Here is a 12,584-nt window from a genome sequence, read left to right as displayed (position 1 = left end):
GTTTCATGTAGCTGTGTTGTTCTCACCACACTATGCACTTACGACGCCCCTGTTAACTTCCTGCCTCTTAGGTATTTTTAGTTTCGCTGTCCCCTCTTCTCTGTCTCAGTCATGCACAGACACATCACTGACTTGTGCACTAAACATTACATGTACATCAGTGCTAATGCTGTTTCTCTTCTTCAAAAATTGCCTCTGTTTTTTGAAAATAATCATTATTCTTTCACCTTCAGGCTGATTTTAAGACAGCATGGCATGCCTTGAGTGAGTTATACCGCACGTCTTTTCCAGCTCAGTGAGTTGTGTTTTAAATTTCATAATGCCTCTTTAAGTTCAGAGAAAGATTTATTAAACTGGGACTGTGGGACCAGGTTTATGAAATACAGATGTTTTCCTTTTTTTTTTTTTTATGGACTCCTGAAAAGCAGACAAGTCTCTCTTTAAGATGTCAAGCTTTCATGTCAAGGCGGTAATTGCATTTGTTATGGAATCAACATGTGATTTACACAAAATGTGACAAATTATTGTTTTGATGCCCCAGGAAAGAATGTCCACTCCCACTGCGAGAGAACACCTGATAAACATCAGGAGTCTGAGCGCAGCATCAAGAACAGAGAAGCAACGTCTGACATGAAAAACCTTATTATTTATTGTTTTGATTAACAAATCTGGGGGGGGGATAGTTGCGTAGGAATAGATGTTGTTATCCCTTAACCGAAATAAAAAAATAAATACACACACATACAAGAATAAAAAGGCAGAGAAAGATCACTGACATGCACATGTTGGGCCAACAGCCAGGGTTTACAGCAGACACTGAAGTTCTGCTGAGATGTGTGATCATTTATCCACACCAGCTCTGCAGCGAAGCCACCACTTCCAGCTGCAGAGTCACACGGAGAACGAGGCGAGCGTCGGTGTGTGTGTGTGTCACAACGATAGCGACCATGAAAGACCGTGACAGATATGTCTGCGCATTACAGCTGCAAACTCTCACTTAGGCGATGGCACCTTGACCTTTTCAACGCTGTATGTTCTCACAGCTACACAGGTGACAGCGCAAGACAGGTGACAATTCGGGCAAGCAGCAGTGATCTAATGAAGGAATTAATGAATGCTTTATCAGGGCGAGCTACGGCATTACAGTACTGACACTGAGCGGAAAGACGGACAACGGGCACATGCTGAGAAAAAGTAATGATAGTTCTAATTAATTCTCAACTTTGATAGTGAACTACAGTGCACTGTTAATAGATGTGCGCAGTTGCACCTCATACTGTTGTATGAAGGGTGGATTAATGATGCTGCCCTGTTTGTGTGCCAATGTGTGTCAAAGTCTGTAAGAAGAGACATACAGAGATCACAAATCACCACAATGTATGAGAACTCCTTTTTTTCTTATAATAAAAAAAATCATATTATATCCAAAAACATACAATTTTATGATGTACAGTGGGATTATATATATAGTAGTAGTAATTGCATGTGTCATGTTGCATGTTATTCAAATATGGTAGACCAGCTAATTGGTAAGGCTGATTAACTCGGCCAATTTTTCCCCATTTGCAGTCATAGTCATAGGCCTATTATTATTTAATAAATTGGCTTCCGCGTCCAAGGCAGTTTCAGTTTCGTATTATTGTTTAGTCACTGTTGAAAAGACCCTGCAGCAGCACTGTGGTAAATGCCGGTAAGAACACAGGTGCTTTTCCTCAGAGCTGATGTTATTGTTGTTGTGTCATAAGAAGCACCCCAGCGTAAAGAAATACAGTAAAAACCCAGTAAATGCCATACTAATCTTTGCTTTCCATGTAGAGTAATCGAGCAGTCGTAGTGAAAGCAAGACTAAAAGGGAACAATGTACTGTGAATGTGAACGGTGTTGTGTTCAATATGTTCACCTTGTTTTTTACAGACAAACATGGCTAAGAATATTACAATCATTAATATACCATACTTATGCTTATGTAAATGATAAAAATGTTCATATTGTTTCCAGGTTGCTCACACTTTGTTCACTGCCGATCTTTTTCTCAGCTTTGGTGTCAAGAGCTGTTTTTCACAACCTCTACACTGCTAAGAGATTTAAGTCCTTCACTCTCACATAGTCCAAGATAATCTGTGCATGCCACTCAGTTCAAACCTGCTCTCAACTTCAGTTCATCCCCGGTATTAAGGTATTGTGCCATGCAAACAATCCTGTTTCTTATACCTGTCATCATTGAGTTCCTTTAAGTCAGATACATCCATAGGTGAGCGACAGACTGCATGTGTAAATATTAAAAAGATGGAATCAGGAGGATGTAGTAACAAAGTGTGGGACTGGTGAAGGTGGTGAGAGGGGGTGAGGGAGGCCTGCAGAGATTGTTAATCACTCAATGTCAGCGGGCGATATGGGGGTTGGGAAGTAGGTAATGAGCGCATTTGTGAGATAGCATTAATGTCGTGAGCGTGGATGAGGAGAAAGGCTGATGAAAAGAGACAGCACATAAGTGAACTGCGTGTGCTTATATGTGATGGGGGAGTGTCATCGCTGTCTTCTTTAACCCCTGACCAAAATTGACTTACATTTATACAGCCTTCACAATTATGTTTTTTTTTTCTTTTTTTTCTAAGTGCAGAATGTTTTAAATGGCTTTTACTTAAAGAGGATTATGAGATGAACTTTTCAGACAACTTTAAATCCAGACACCCATTTATCTGAATGCCCTTTGTGGTTGCCAGGTTCCTTTTCCTGTTTTTATCTCTTGTGTATTCACACACTCTACCATCTTCTTACTTTCATGTACCCTTTCGTCATTCCTTCTTATCGGCATTGTCCACTCTTTCCTTCTCATGTATTTCCCCCCTTTCCCACTCATTCCTTTCTTCCTTGATTCTTAGCACAGATTCTCTTCTTTGCACCCTTTCACCTTCACCGTGCCAGAGCCAATCCCACATAACATCGGGCGTAAGGCCGGGTCACACACCCTGTACATGTTGCCAGTCCATCACAGGGCAAACACATGGAGACAAACAACCATTCACTCTTGCATTCACACCTATGGTCAGTTAGAGCGTCCAGTTAACCTCTGTATGTTTTTGGACAGTGGGAGGAAACCGGAAAACCCGGAGAAAACCCACACACACACAGGGAGGACATGCAAACTCCACACAGAAAGGCCAGAACTGGGAAGAACACCGGCAACCTTTTTGTTTGAACCTTTTTTTAAAAAAAAATAACTAATACTTTCAGACATTAGTGTTTGATTGTCGAAGAGAGGAGAGCAGATCAGAACAGAACAGAACAGAACAAAGCAGAACATAATAGAACAGAACAGAAGAGAAATGTGTCCATAATAACCCTTACATTATTAGTAACAGCATCATTATGGCTGCCTAACAACGCAGTGTCCATAAAACGGTCTGAGTCATGACTGTCTGAGCACTGGCTCCTATGAAAAGAACACAGTACATTGTTAATTACCCCACGGTGCAGCTTATAGTATCACAGGGATGCATTTACTTCCTCAGGCAGCTTGTGTGCAACTGTATGTCCACCATGGAACAGAATCCACATGTTATTGTCCCTAGAAATCTATAAAAGTAAACACTGAGAAAGATATTGGCTTTTGTTCCAAAAAAACATACGTAACAACAGCGGTTCAGCGTCACATTTATAAAATTACAGAAAGATGCTTTACATGAGCCCTAAAGCAATAATGGGGAAAGTCAGTGAGGCACAATGGTGTACAAATACTGAAAAATATGAAAGGAGGAAAAAACACTTCAATTACTTCTCATTTCCCCCCTCGCTTTCTCTTTCTGTGTGCCTTTGGAGATGCTTTAGTCACTATAATCCGCTGATCGTCGCTTTAATCACATCTTCGTGAGTCTCCACTTTTTAATTAAGGCCCCGTGTTTCAGCTCATTTCACTGCGCATATTTAGCGAGGCGGTGGGACGCCAGGGCGTTCATCAGATGGATAGTCTGTCAGAAAAAGCATCAGGCCTCTCCTGAGCACAGACTTAAAAGAAGCTGATTTGGTTTTGCTCTAAGGTCAGGTGAAGGGCAACATTGTTAACACAAAAAGATCATTATTGCACCTACTTTTATTTTTGTCTTTAGGATATGTATATCTTGCCATTGTTTGTCACACAGTGAGTGCAAGAGTAAAGGGCACCTCTGACTCTTGGTTTCTTAATACCAAACCAATTAAATGTCCTCTCCAAATAACATTTGTTCTGGAAAACACAGCATGCCGTACCTCTGCTGTTACCATAATTGCTTCTTTGTCCCGAACTTTAAATTGTTTGTTAAGTGTGTCGTAAATAAAGTGTTGCGCTTTAATTAATGCCTGCCTCTCTGTATCGCGTGTGCGTCTGAATTTCAAATGGAAAGCGGTCCGTGTGAGTCTTTTTCACTGAGCAGTTGCATTGAAAGCTCTAACGGGCAAAGGGCAGATTGACACACACACACAGTGAAGCACATGAACGTGTCTCTGCAAGCAAATACTTTCATAAACATGATCTCAGACATATTTTCTCTCCTTAACTTCAGGCCAGAATTCTATATTGCTTTTCCCTACTCACACTTCCCTTTTAGTCTCTTTATTTCTCTCACACACAAAGACATAAGCACACACACACACACACACCTCCACCCAATGCTCCATAGTGATCATCTCACAGCCTTCCATTAACTTCCCAGCAAGCGGTTTTCCATCTCCCTCAGATTGCTCTTGTTTGTCATCCTAAGCTCTGCCTTCGATCATGTTTGCTCACGCCTTTACAGCACATTGCCCGTTTAATTGGACTGAGAACGTCGTTTTTGATATGTAAGAGCGGGAGCTGCATAATAATCGGAAATATTCAAATGAAGGACAGTGCTGTTAATTGACATTTCCGTTTGTGTTTGCGAGCCATTTTTTATGGATGGTTAACAGTGTTGGCTGTGATAGAGGTTCTGGTTCAGAGTAAAAATTAAAGATAAAGAGGATGCTATCGTATGCATCATATGCAGACCTTGTGTCGTCATAAATCACATGATTGTATATACAAAGCACATTTTCCACATTTCAAGAGCGCACTAATGCGTCTAAAACATTTCATCTTAACTTTCAGGGCAACACAGGCATACTGCACCTTATGCTAAGCCAACGTGTGTCCTTATTAACACTTCTTTAACACTTAAAAATGCAACCTGAGATAAGAGGAACACTTATGATCACTGTGAGCCAATCAGACCCCTCACCATGCAGAAAATAACTGAATATAACATAGAGAATGACAATAAATAGAAAAAGAAAGCTGTAAAATAGTGACAATATATAGCCCATAATGTCTTTACAGATACTTACTCTTTGGACGACGACGAAAATGGAAGTTATTACAGTAAGTTTATGGATATTACGTCGACTTTAATCTCAACACAGGCAGCACATTTAAACGTCACAGCAGTCCTTCCCGTCTGCTTTTAAATTGTTCTGTTAATGGTTGCTACGTTGATTATTGAGCGTCTCTGTGAAGGCAGGATATTGACATCCCATAATTCGGCCACATGTTGCAGTCGGTGGGTTTAAGGTCAGGTCCACTGAGTCAGAGTTCACACCTTAGTGACAGGAGACCACGCTTTGCTGAATAATGAAAGAGAACTGTCACCATGATCACTGGAGGAGAACTAAACTCTTCTCACCAGATGCCCAAAGGGTAATGGGGTGTGCCATGGAAAATAGTCCCATTATATGGAGAGTAAGTAGATTGGATGGATGGATGGATGGATGGATGGATGGACGGACGGATAGATGGATGGATGGTTTTGGTAAATTCCCCCAGAGTCACAATCACAAGGAGCTGATGCCTTACAAGTGAAGTGAGCTGCAGTGATACTTGAATCCTTCCCACGTGTTTCCAGATCAAACGCCTTTTAATGGTGATTAGAGTGTCGGGTTATAACAAGACCACATGTGTCGTCCTTAAGGGAGAGATGTATGCCTGGAAGAAGCACCTGCTGCCTGTTGTTCTAATGACAGAATATTGTATGTGCCTTTTGGTGTACTATTGTATTCAGCAGGAATGTATCTGTGGAGAATTATGACGGCTGGCGTGATGAAAAGCAGAGAGATGGATAAAGGGGAAAAATGATAGTCATTAGGAGCATGAGCTCAAACAGAGAGAGCGTACAGGCAGCGCAAAGCAGTGACTTATAACAAAGTGACAGAGTTCAAAGCAAGGCCGGGGCTTCTTGTCTTTTCATTGCTTTTGTCACACACACACACACACACGCGCGCATGCACACACACACAATGGCTGACAGAGAAAAGGGTGATTCCATTTCTTTGAGCTGACATAAAGATCAGTGTTTCATGGCCCGCGTGGCCTACTGAGTGCGCTCACTGTCGACTCTGATACTTCCCAATGCTTCTGCCTCAGGGACAAAAAGACCTTGTCTCTCCTACTCTCTCACGCACGCACACACACACACACACACACACATACATAGCCATAGAAACCACAAAGAGCATGACAAAAAAAAGTCAATTTCTCTCTGCAAGTATGTGTGCTACAGTCCACTTTGTATGCACCTGTGTGTGTGTGTGTGTGTGTGTGTGTGAGCACACCTTCTCACTATAGCTCACACGTGTGTGTTCGTCTATGCTGGGATGCGTGAGTGTGGATGACACTGCCCTTCTGCCTCATCAGCAAATGCCACCGAGGACCAGTGTGTCAGTTCTATGTGCAAATGCCAGTCAAGATGAGGGAGGAGTGCAATTAGCACTAAAGGGCTGTGGAGTTAGACAGCTCAGTGGCTTTTAAAATGATTTGGAAAATACTTTAAAAGAAAAAAGAAAATTGTTTTTATTAATCCCAGGAAAAAGATGATACTTTGTTTTAGTCCCACACCGTTTTAGAGACAGACTTTAAATATGAGCGTCAGTGTGAATAAAACATTTACTCAGACTTAAGTTGAAAAAAGGTTTTTCATTGATTCCAATATTTTTCCAAATTTGAATCAAATGTTTGAAGGTGATTTGCTTCCATCAGCAAATATTTAAGATCTTAATGTCCCAGTGTAAAATGTGAGTGGACCTTTAACCCTTTAACACCAAAATGTCCATCTGGACTTTTTTGCTTATTTTAACCATAAAAGGGCCAGAAAATGTCCTATGAGTAAGTGGTTTAGCCCATTTTTCCAAAATCTGGCAGTTTACTGCATGTATTAATGATTGAACATGAAGGGAAAAAAAGGTTTTATTGAGAAAAAAAACACTGAAGTTGTACAGGAACACCAGATTTTGGGTGTTAAATTTGAAATTTGAATGGCATAAACACATATATTTGGGGTGACGGTAGCTCAGTGGTAGAGTGAGTCGTCTTTCAATTCAAAGGTTGTGGGTTAGATTCCCGGCATCTGAATGGGTATGAAAGACGATTTATATAAATATAGACCATTTATATTAAAAAACAACAACATTTGTCTCAATGTCCAAAAACAGGCCACGAAACGGAAACTATGTGCAGGCGTTTTTCTAACTCTCTCCTCTCTGGTGACAGACACTGATTCGCCGGCTTCCTGCAACAGCGTGAGTGAAATTACCGTAATAACCACATGTTGGCTTCTCAGTTTTCAGAAACCACTGGAAATGTAAGGGTTTGATCTTAAAAAGCTAAACATTTGTTCATGAATGCTGTTTAAGCTTAGAAGGGCTTGTGATAAAATGGATAAAACTTCCCTATTGTTGCAGTGCACTAGCTCTTTGATGTACAAGTGTCGTCCAGGAGGGACCATGCCGTATATGCCGGAAGTCTGTATGTATGTATGGCAGCTTCTTTGCAAAGTTTAGACCTTTTGTTTACCTTTCAACTGCTCTGTTTGTATAGCTAATTCATGAACTTGTGCGCTCCTTCTGGGCTCGTAACAGGAATATATATCATGCTGTTTGAAATACCACAGATTAATAACACATGACTTGCTTTTAGGCTTTTTATGGTGTGCCGTTTATTGTTCATTAATACTTCTTTTTTTTTCTTAACATGAATAACAAAACATTTGCATCGTCTGCTGTTTCTTGTAACGCACTTTCATGGAGCACTATGCGACGTTATGAGTGATATACGGTATTATGTGCATTTTGCTCATACAGCATTACACGTGCACTCATGTTGGTGTATCTCTGACTGTGCCCATGCATCTCCATTCACCTGCAGCTGTGTTTGTGTGCGTTTGTGTGCACGTGTCTTTGGACGCCCATAAAATGTGGCTACACATATCAAATAGTATTGGGGTCACCGGTTTAATGAGTTTTGTTGTTGTCCCCACATGGTCACTGGGTATCCTATCAGTAGAGGGTTGAACAGACAGGAACACACACACGCACACGCACGCACACACACATATACACACACAGGTCCCCCTGGAGCAGTGTACATATAGGCGACATGTTGGCACTGATGAGGGCAGACAGCTCACCCCCTACACAGACAGGCTCAGACAGGATGGCATGGTGCCAGCAGCAGCTCCGAGGTCTGTTTGTGTTTGTGTGTGTGCGTGTGTGCGTGTGTGTCACTGGCCCCCCTCAAGTGTCCTGCTGGGAGTTAGGCTCCATGTTATAAACAAACATGCAAAAGCAAAGAGACAGAGAAAAAAAAGAAAGTGAGAAATAAAATAACGAAAAATGACTGTATGAACGTATGAAATAGCACTCTCTCTCTCCATAAACAAAATAACAGGATGTGAAATAATCAAGGAGGATCGTTTTTGCTGAATTCATGTCAGATAAAGTCTCAAGTCAAGCACCTTTTTCAAGCCATATGCTTTGTGTGTGTGTGTGCGTGCGTGCGTGCGTGTGTGTGTGTGTGTGTCCCAGATCACCTCTGAAGGTGTAAATGAGACACAGGCAGCACAGACAGAACGCTTCTCCTAACTACGACAGAGCGAAAGAGCAAACGAGGGAGAGGACTGACAGTCTGTCTCTTTAAAACTCTTTTCTCTCACATACACACTAAACAGAACAACCCACTTGCACACACACACACACACACCTACCTACTGTATATGAAGCGCACAGACCCCCTGTTGTTCATGGCACTAGCTAGTTATGCAAATGTCTCTCCTCACTAAGACTGTCAAGGCGTAGAACAGGATTAGCATAAAGTTGATTTCAAAGCATGCACACACACACACACACGCATCTGGACTATTTAAATAATCACTATTGAGACTGTATGAGTAATAAGAGTAGGGTGTTAGGGCGTAAAAGAAAGAACATACAGCATGTGATGCGTATGTGCAAGCTCTGTCTGCAATCATTCCGTTTTGAGCCTAACCTGATCTGCACAGCTGCCACTTTTAAAGTCATTTGGAATTCTCCTCAAAATAGAGATCTGAGGCCAAGCCTCAGCTGACAGAAAAATCATATTTAGTCGAATGTTAGGAGCATCTAAATAGACGATAAAAAATATCTAACAAGCCAATAATGCAGTGTGGTCTTCGTAAAATATACGCTCGTCTAACGTTCTTTAAGTCAACAGACCATTAACATGTGAAATATGTTTGAGTTTAATATATAAAAAGAACGTAAACTTTATTCATCGTGCTCTACGCAGCTTCCTGTCAATGACTGCTGGCCCTTTGATTAATGAAATACTTATTACAATACATAGTTTAAACATTATGCTCATTTTCTCCACAAACAGTCCTTTCACTCTCAATTAAGGTGTTTATTGGACTCAATGAAAACCACAACCTAAACTAATTACTACTTATACCATTTATTAATACACACACATACTGTATATGATATGATAACATAAAAATCTTCCATATTTTCTTTTCCTTGACATGAAGCGTATATGTTGCATAATTACATTGTTTACTGAAATTATTCACAAAATGTGCAGTGGAAAAAAACAGCACATGGAAGTGAACAGCTAATTACATCCAGAAATAATCAGCCTCTCTTTCAATACTAACACTAATGCTAAGAAATATGTATACATAAACTGAAAACCTGTATTCTGTTACAACATATAAGCAGTTTTTGTTTTCAGTAAAGGATTTTATTACATTATTGAGCTGTTAATATTAGTACACTTCATTATTATCAGTAATGCCTCAACACAAGGGTCCGTGGAGAAGAATGGGCCATCACATATTTTACTAAACGCTCAAAGAAATGGAGTCCATTATTTACAAACACAAAGAATCATGTGTGCATGATTGCAGACTCACACACACACAAAGTGGCCACACTGAGGGGCTATCAGCTGCAACACACCATCGTGGGATTCATCAGATGTTTCACTTATTTTTTTTTTCTCTCTCCTTCTGTTTTCACATTCAGAGCATCTATGGGAAATGACAGATGGCTGGAGAGGAAGGGAGAGTCTGTGCGTGTGTGTGTGGGGGGGGATTTTCTTTCTTCAGATATCGGTCTCCTTATTTTTTTTGTTTTTTTTTATAATAAACTAAATCTAAATTCTGTGCCGTGCATATGCTGACCTGCATAGGAATGCACAATATGCATATGTGAATTCACCCCAAACAAGACTAGAGGCAAACACTGAATGAGATTCCATACGAAGTAAATTCAAAGAGACTTCTGTATGTGCTGCACCTGCAGTGACTGGTGAGCACAGCTGTAAAATAGAAGAGCTGCAACAGACACAAGATAATTATTGGGTCTGATTAAACTATGGCCTTGTATATACTGTAACTGCCAAGGCCGCCAGATTATTCACAATGAGGTGAAATTCCAGGTAGTATTTTTACCAGCAGGTACACACACCAGGACACCCTGAGGACACATCTGAGATCCTATCACTGATGGCTTGCAAACCTCAAACTCACTTTAAAAAACAACAACAAAAAAAAACATTTTAAGTCTCCTGTGCACATAACCACAACGTCAACACTGACAGTTATGGCCTTCTGTTTTTATGTTCTACTTTATTATTTCAAATGATTGAAATCATATTTCATTGATGAGCTGCAAACACAGCACTGATTCTCTCAGTCCTTCTTTCTCTCACACACAAACACACACACACACCATCTGTCATGGTCAGACTTGATAGAGAAAAAATATATATAATTTGGTCTTTTTGAGAGGAAAATATGTACATGTTTATTTTCATAGCGAGTTGGATATGTGGTCTGCTCATAAGTGGTCACTGGAGACGTGCAGTCTTTCTTGTGAATTTTGGGATGGATGTTAAAGACTGAAGAAGTCAAGTGAAAGCAGTGTTATTTAGATGTCATGGAAATTACATCATAAATATTAATACAATTTTGATTTTTTTCAATTTTGCTGAAAATATCTGAACTCAAACTCATTTAAGTTCAGGGGTCACATACAAGGAAATTTGATCTCAAGTGGGCCAGACCATACGTTATAAAGATCTCCAATTTTTCCCTTTGTTTTACATTTAATGAATGACGTATTGTGAGCAACTGAAATTTCTTGAGAAAAACAAGTGCAATTAGCAATAAGCGCAGCATCTGTCCACCACTTATCCATTGTCTATTTTTTTAGATATCAGGAATCTATATTGCAGATGTCACTCTAAATAGAGTAAAAAACAGTGCTTGAATTGAGTACTCTGTTTAGGTTGTCTGTCCAATTCATTATTATGTCCCAAAATAATCTTTTGTCAGGGTGCACCATGTGACCCATTTACCCAATCTCACAAGAGTCTAGTATTTCTTTAAAGTGTCCAGAGTTTTTATTTATACTGTTAATCAATAACAATATCTATCAGGCAGATGTTCTTTGTGTTTTGAGGACAGTATAATAACAGGACACCAAATAAAATGGACTGTGTGCTTGAAGTTTAAATCATTGTTGTAAATGTCCCAGATAATCTAAACATACAACTTTAGTACAGTTTTTTTAGTAATTTTAACAGACTAAATATTTAAATAAATAGATGTTGTGAGCGTCACTAACATGATTTGAGATTTTCACAGAAGATTTTCATAATTTAGTGTTGAGAGCTTAGACTTTTGCAGATTCCAAACTTTTTTTTTAATGATGGTCAGATTTGATAATATGAAGTTGTTCGGGGGCCAATGGTCACTTCACACCTTCTTTTTAACAATAACTTTTACATAAAAATGCACTGCTAATTAAAATTAATCATCTGACTGTGACATTTTTATAACATTTTGGACAACACTCTAAACTATGACTTTTTTGTCAAAATTTGGACGACATGCTAACCTATATCTTTTTTGTCAAAATTTGGACGACATACTAACCTATGACTTTTTTTTCAAATTTTAGACGACATACAATAGTATGACTTTTTTTTCAAATTTTAGACGACATACAATAGTATGACTTTTTTGTCAAATTTTGGGCGATGACAAATACTAAACTATGACTTTTTTGGTCAAAATCTGGACAACATACTAAACAATGACTTTTTTGTCAAAATTTTGAACGACATAGTAACCTATGACTTTTTTGTCAAAACGACATAATATAGTAGGACATTTTTGTCAACATTTTAGACAACATGCTATAGTATGACTTTTTTGTCAAATTTTGGACGACATACTAACCTATGACTCTTTTGTCAAATTTTGGATGACATACTAACCTAT

The sequence above is a fragment of the Solea senegalensis genome, linkage group LG9, assembly GCF_019176455.1.
Source record: "Solea senegalensis isolate Sse05_10M linkage group LG9, IFAPA_SoseM_1, whole genome shotgun sequence".
In the NCBI taxonomy this organism is placed as follows: Eukaryota; Metazoa; Chordata; class Actinopteri; order Pleuronectiformes; family Soleidae; genus Solea; species Solea senegalensis.
Note: the sequence above shows the minus strand (reverse complement) of the source record.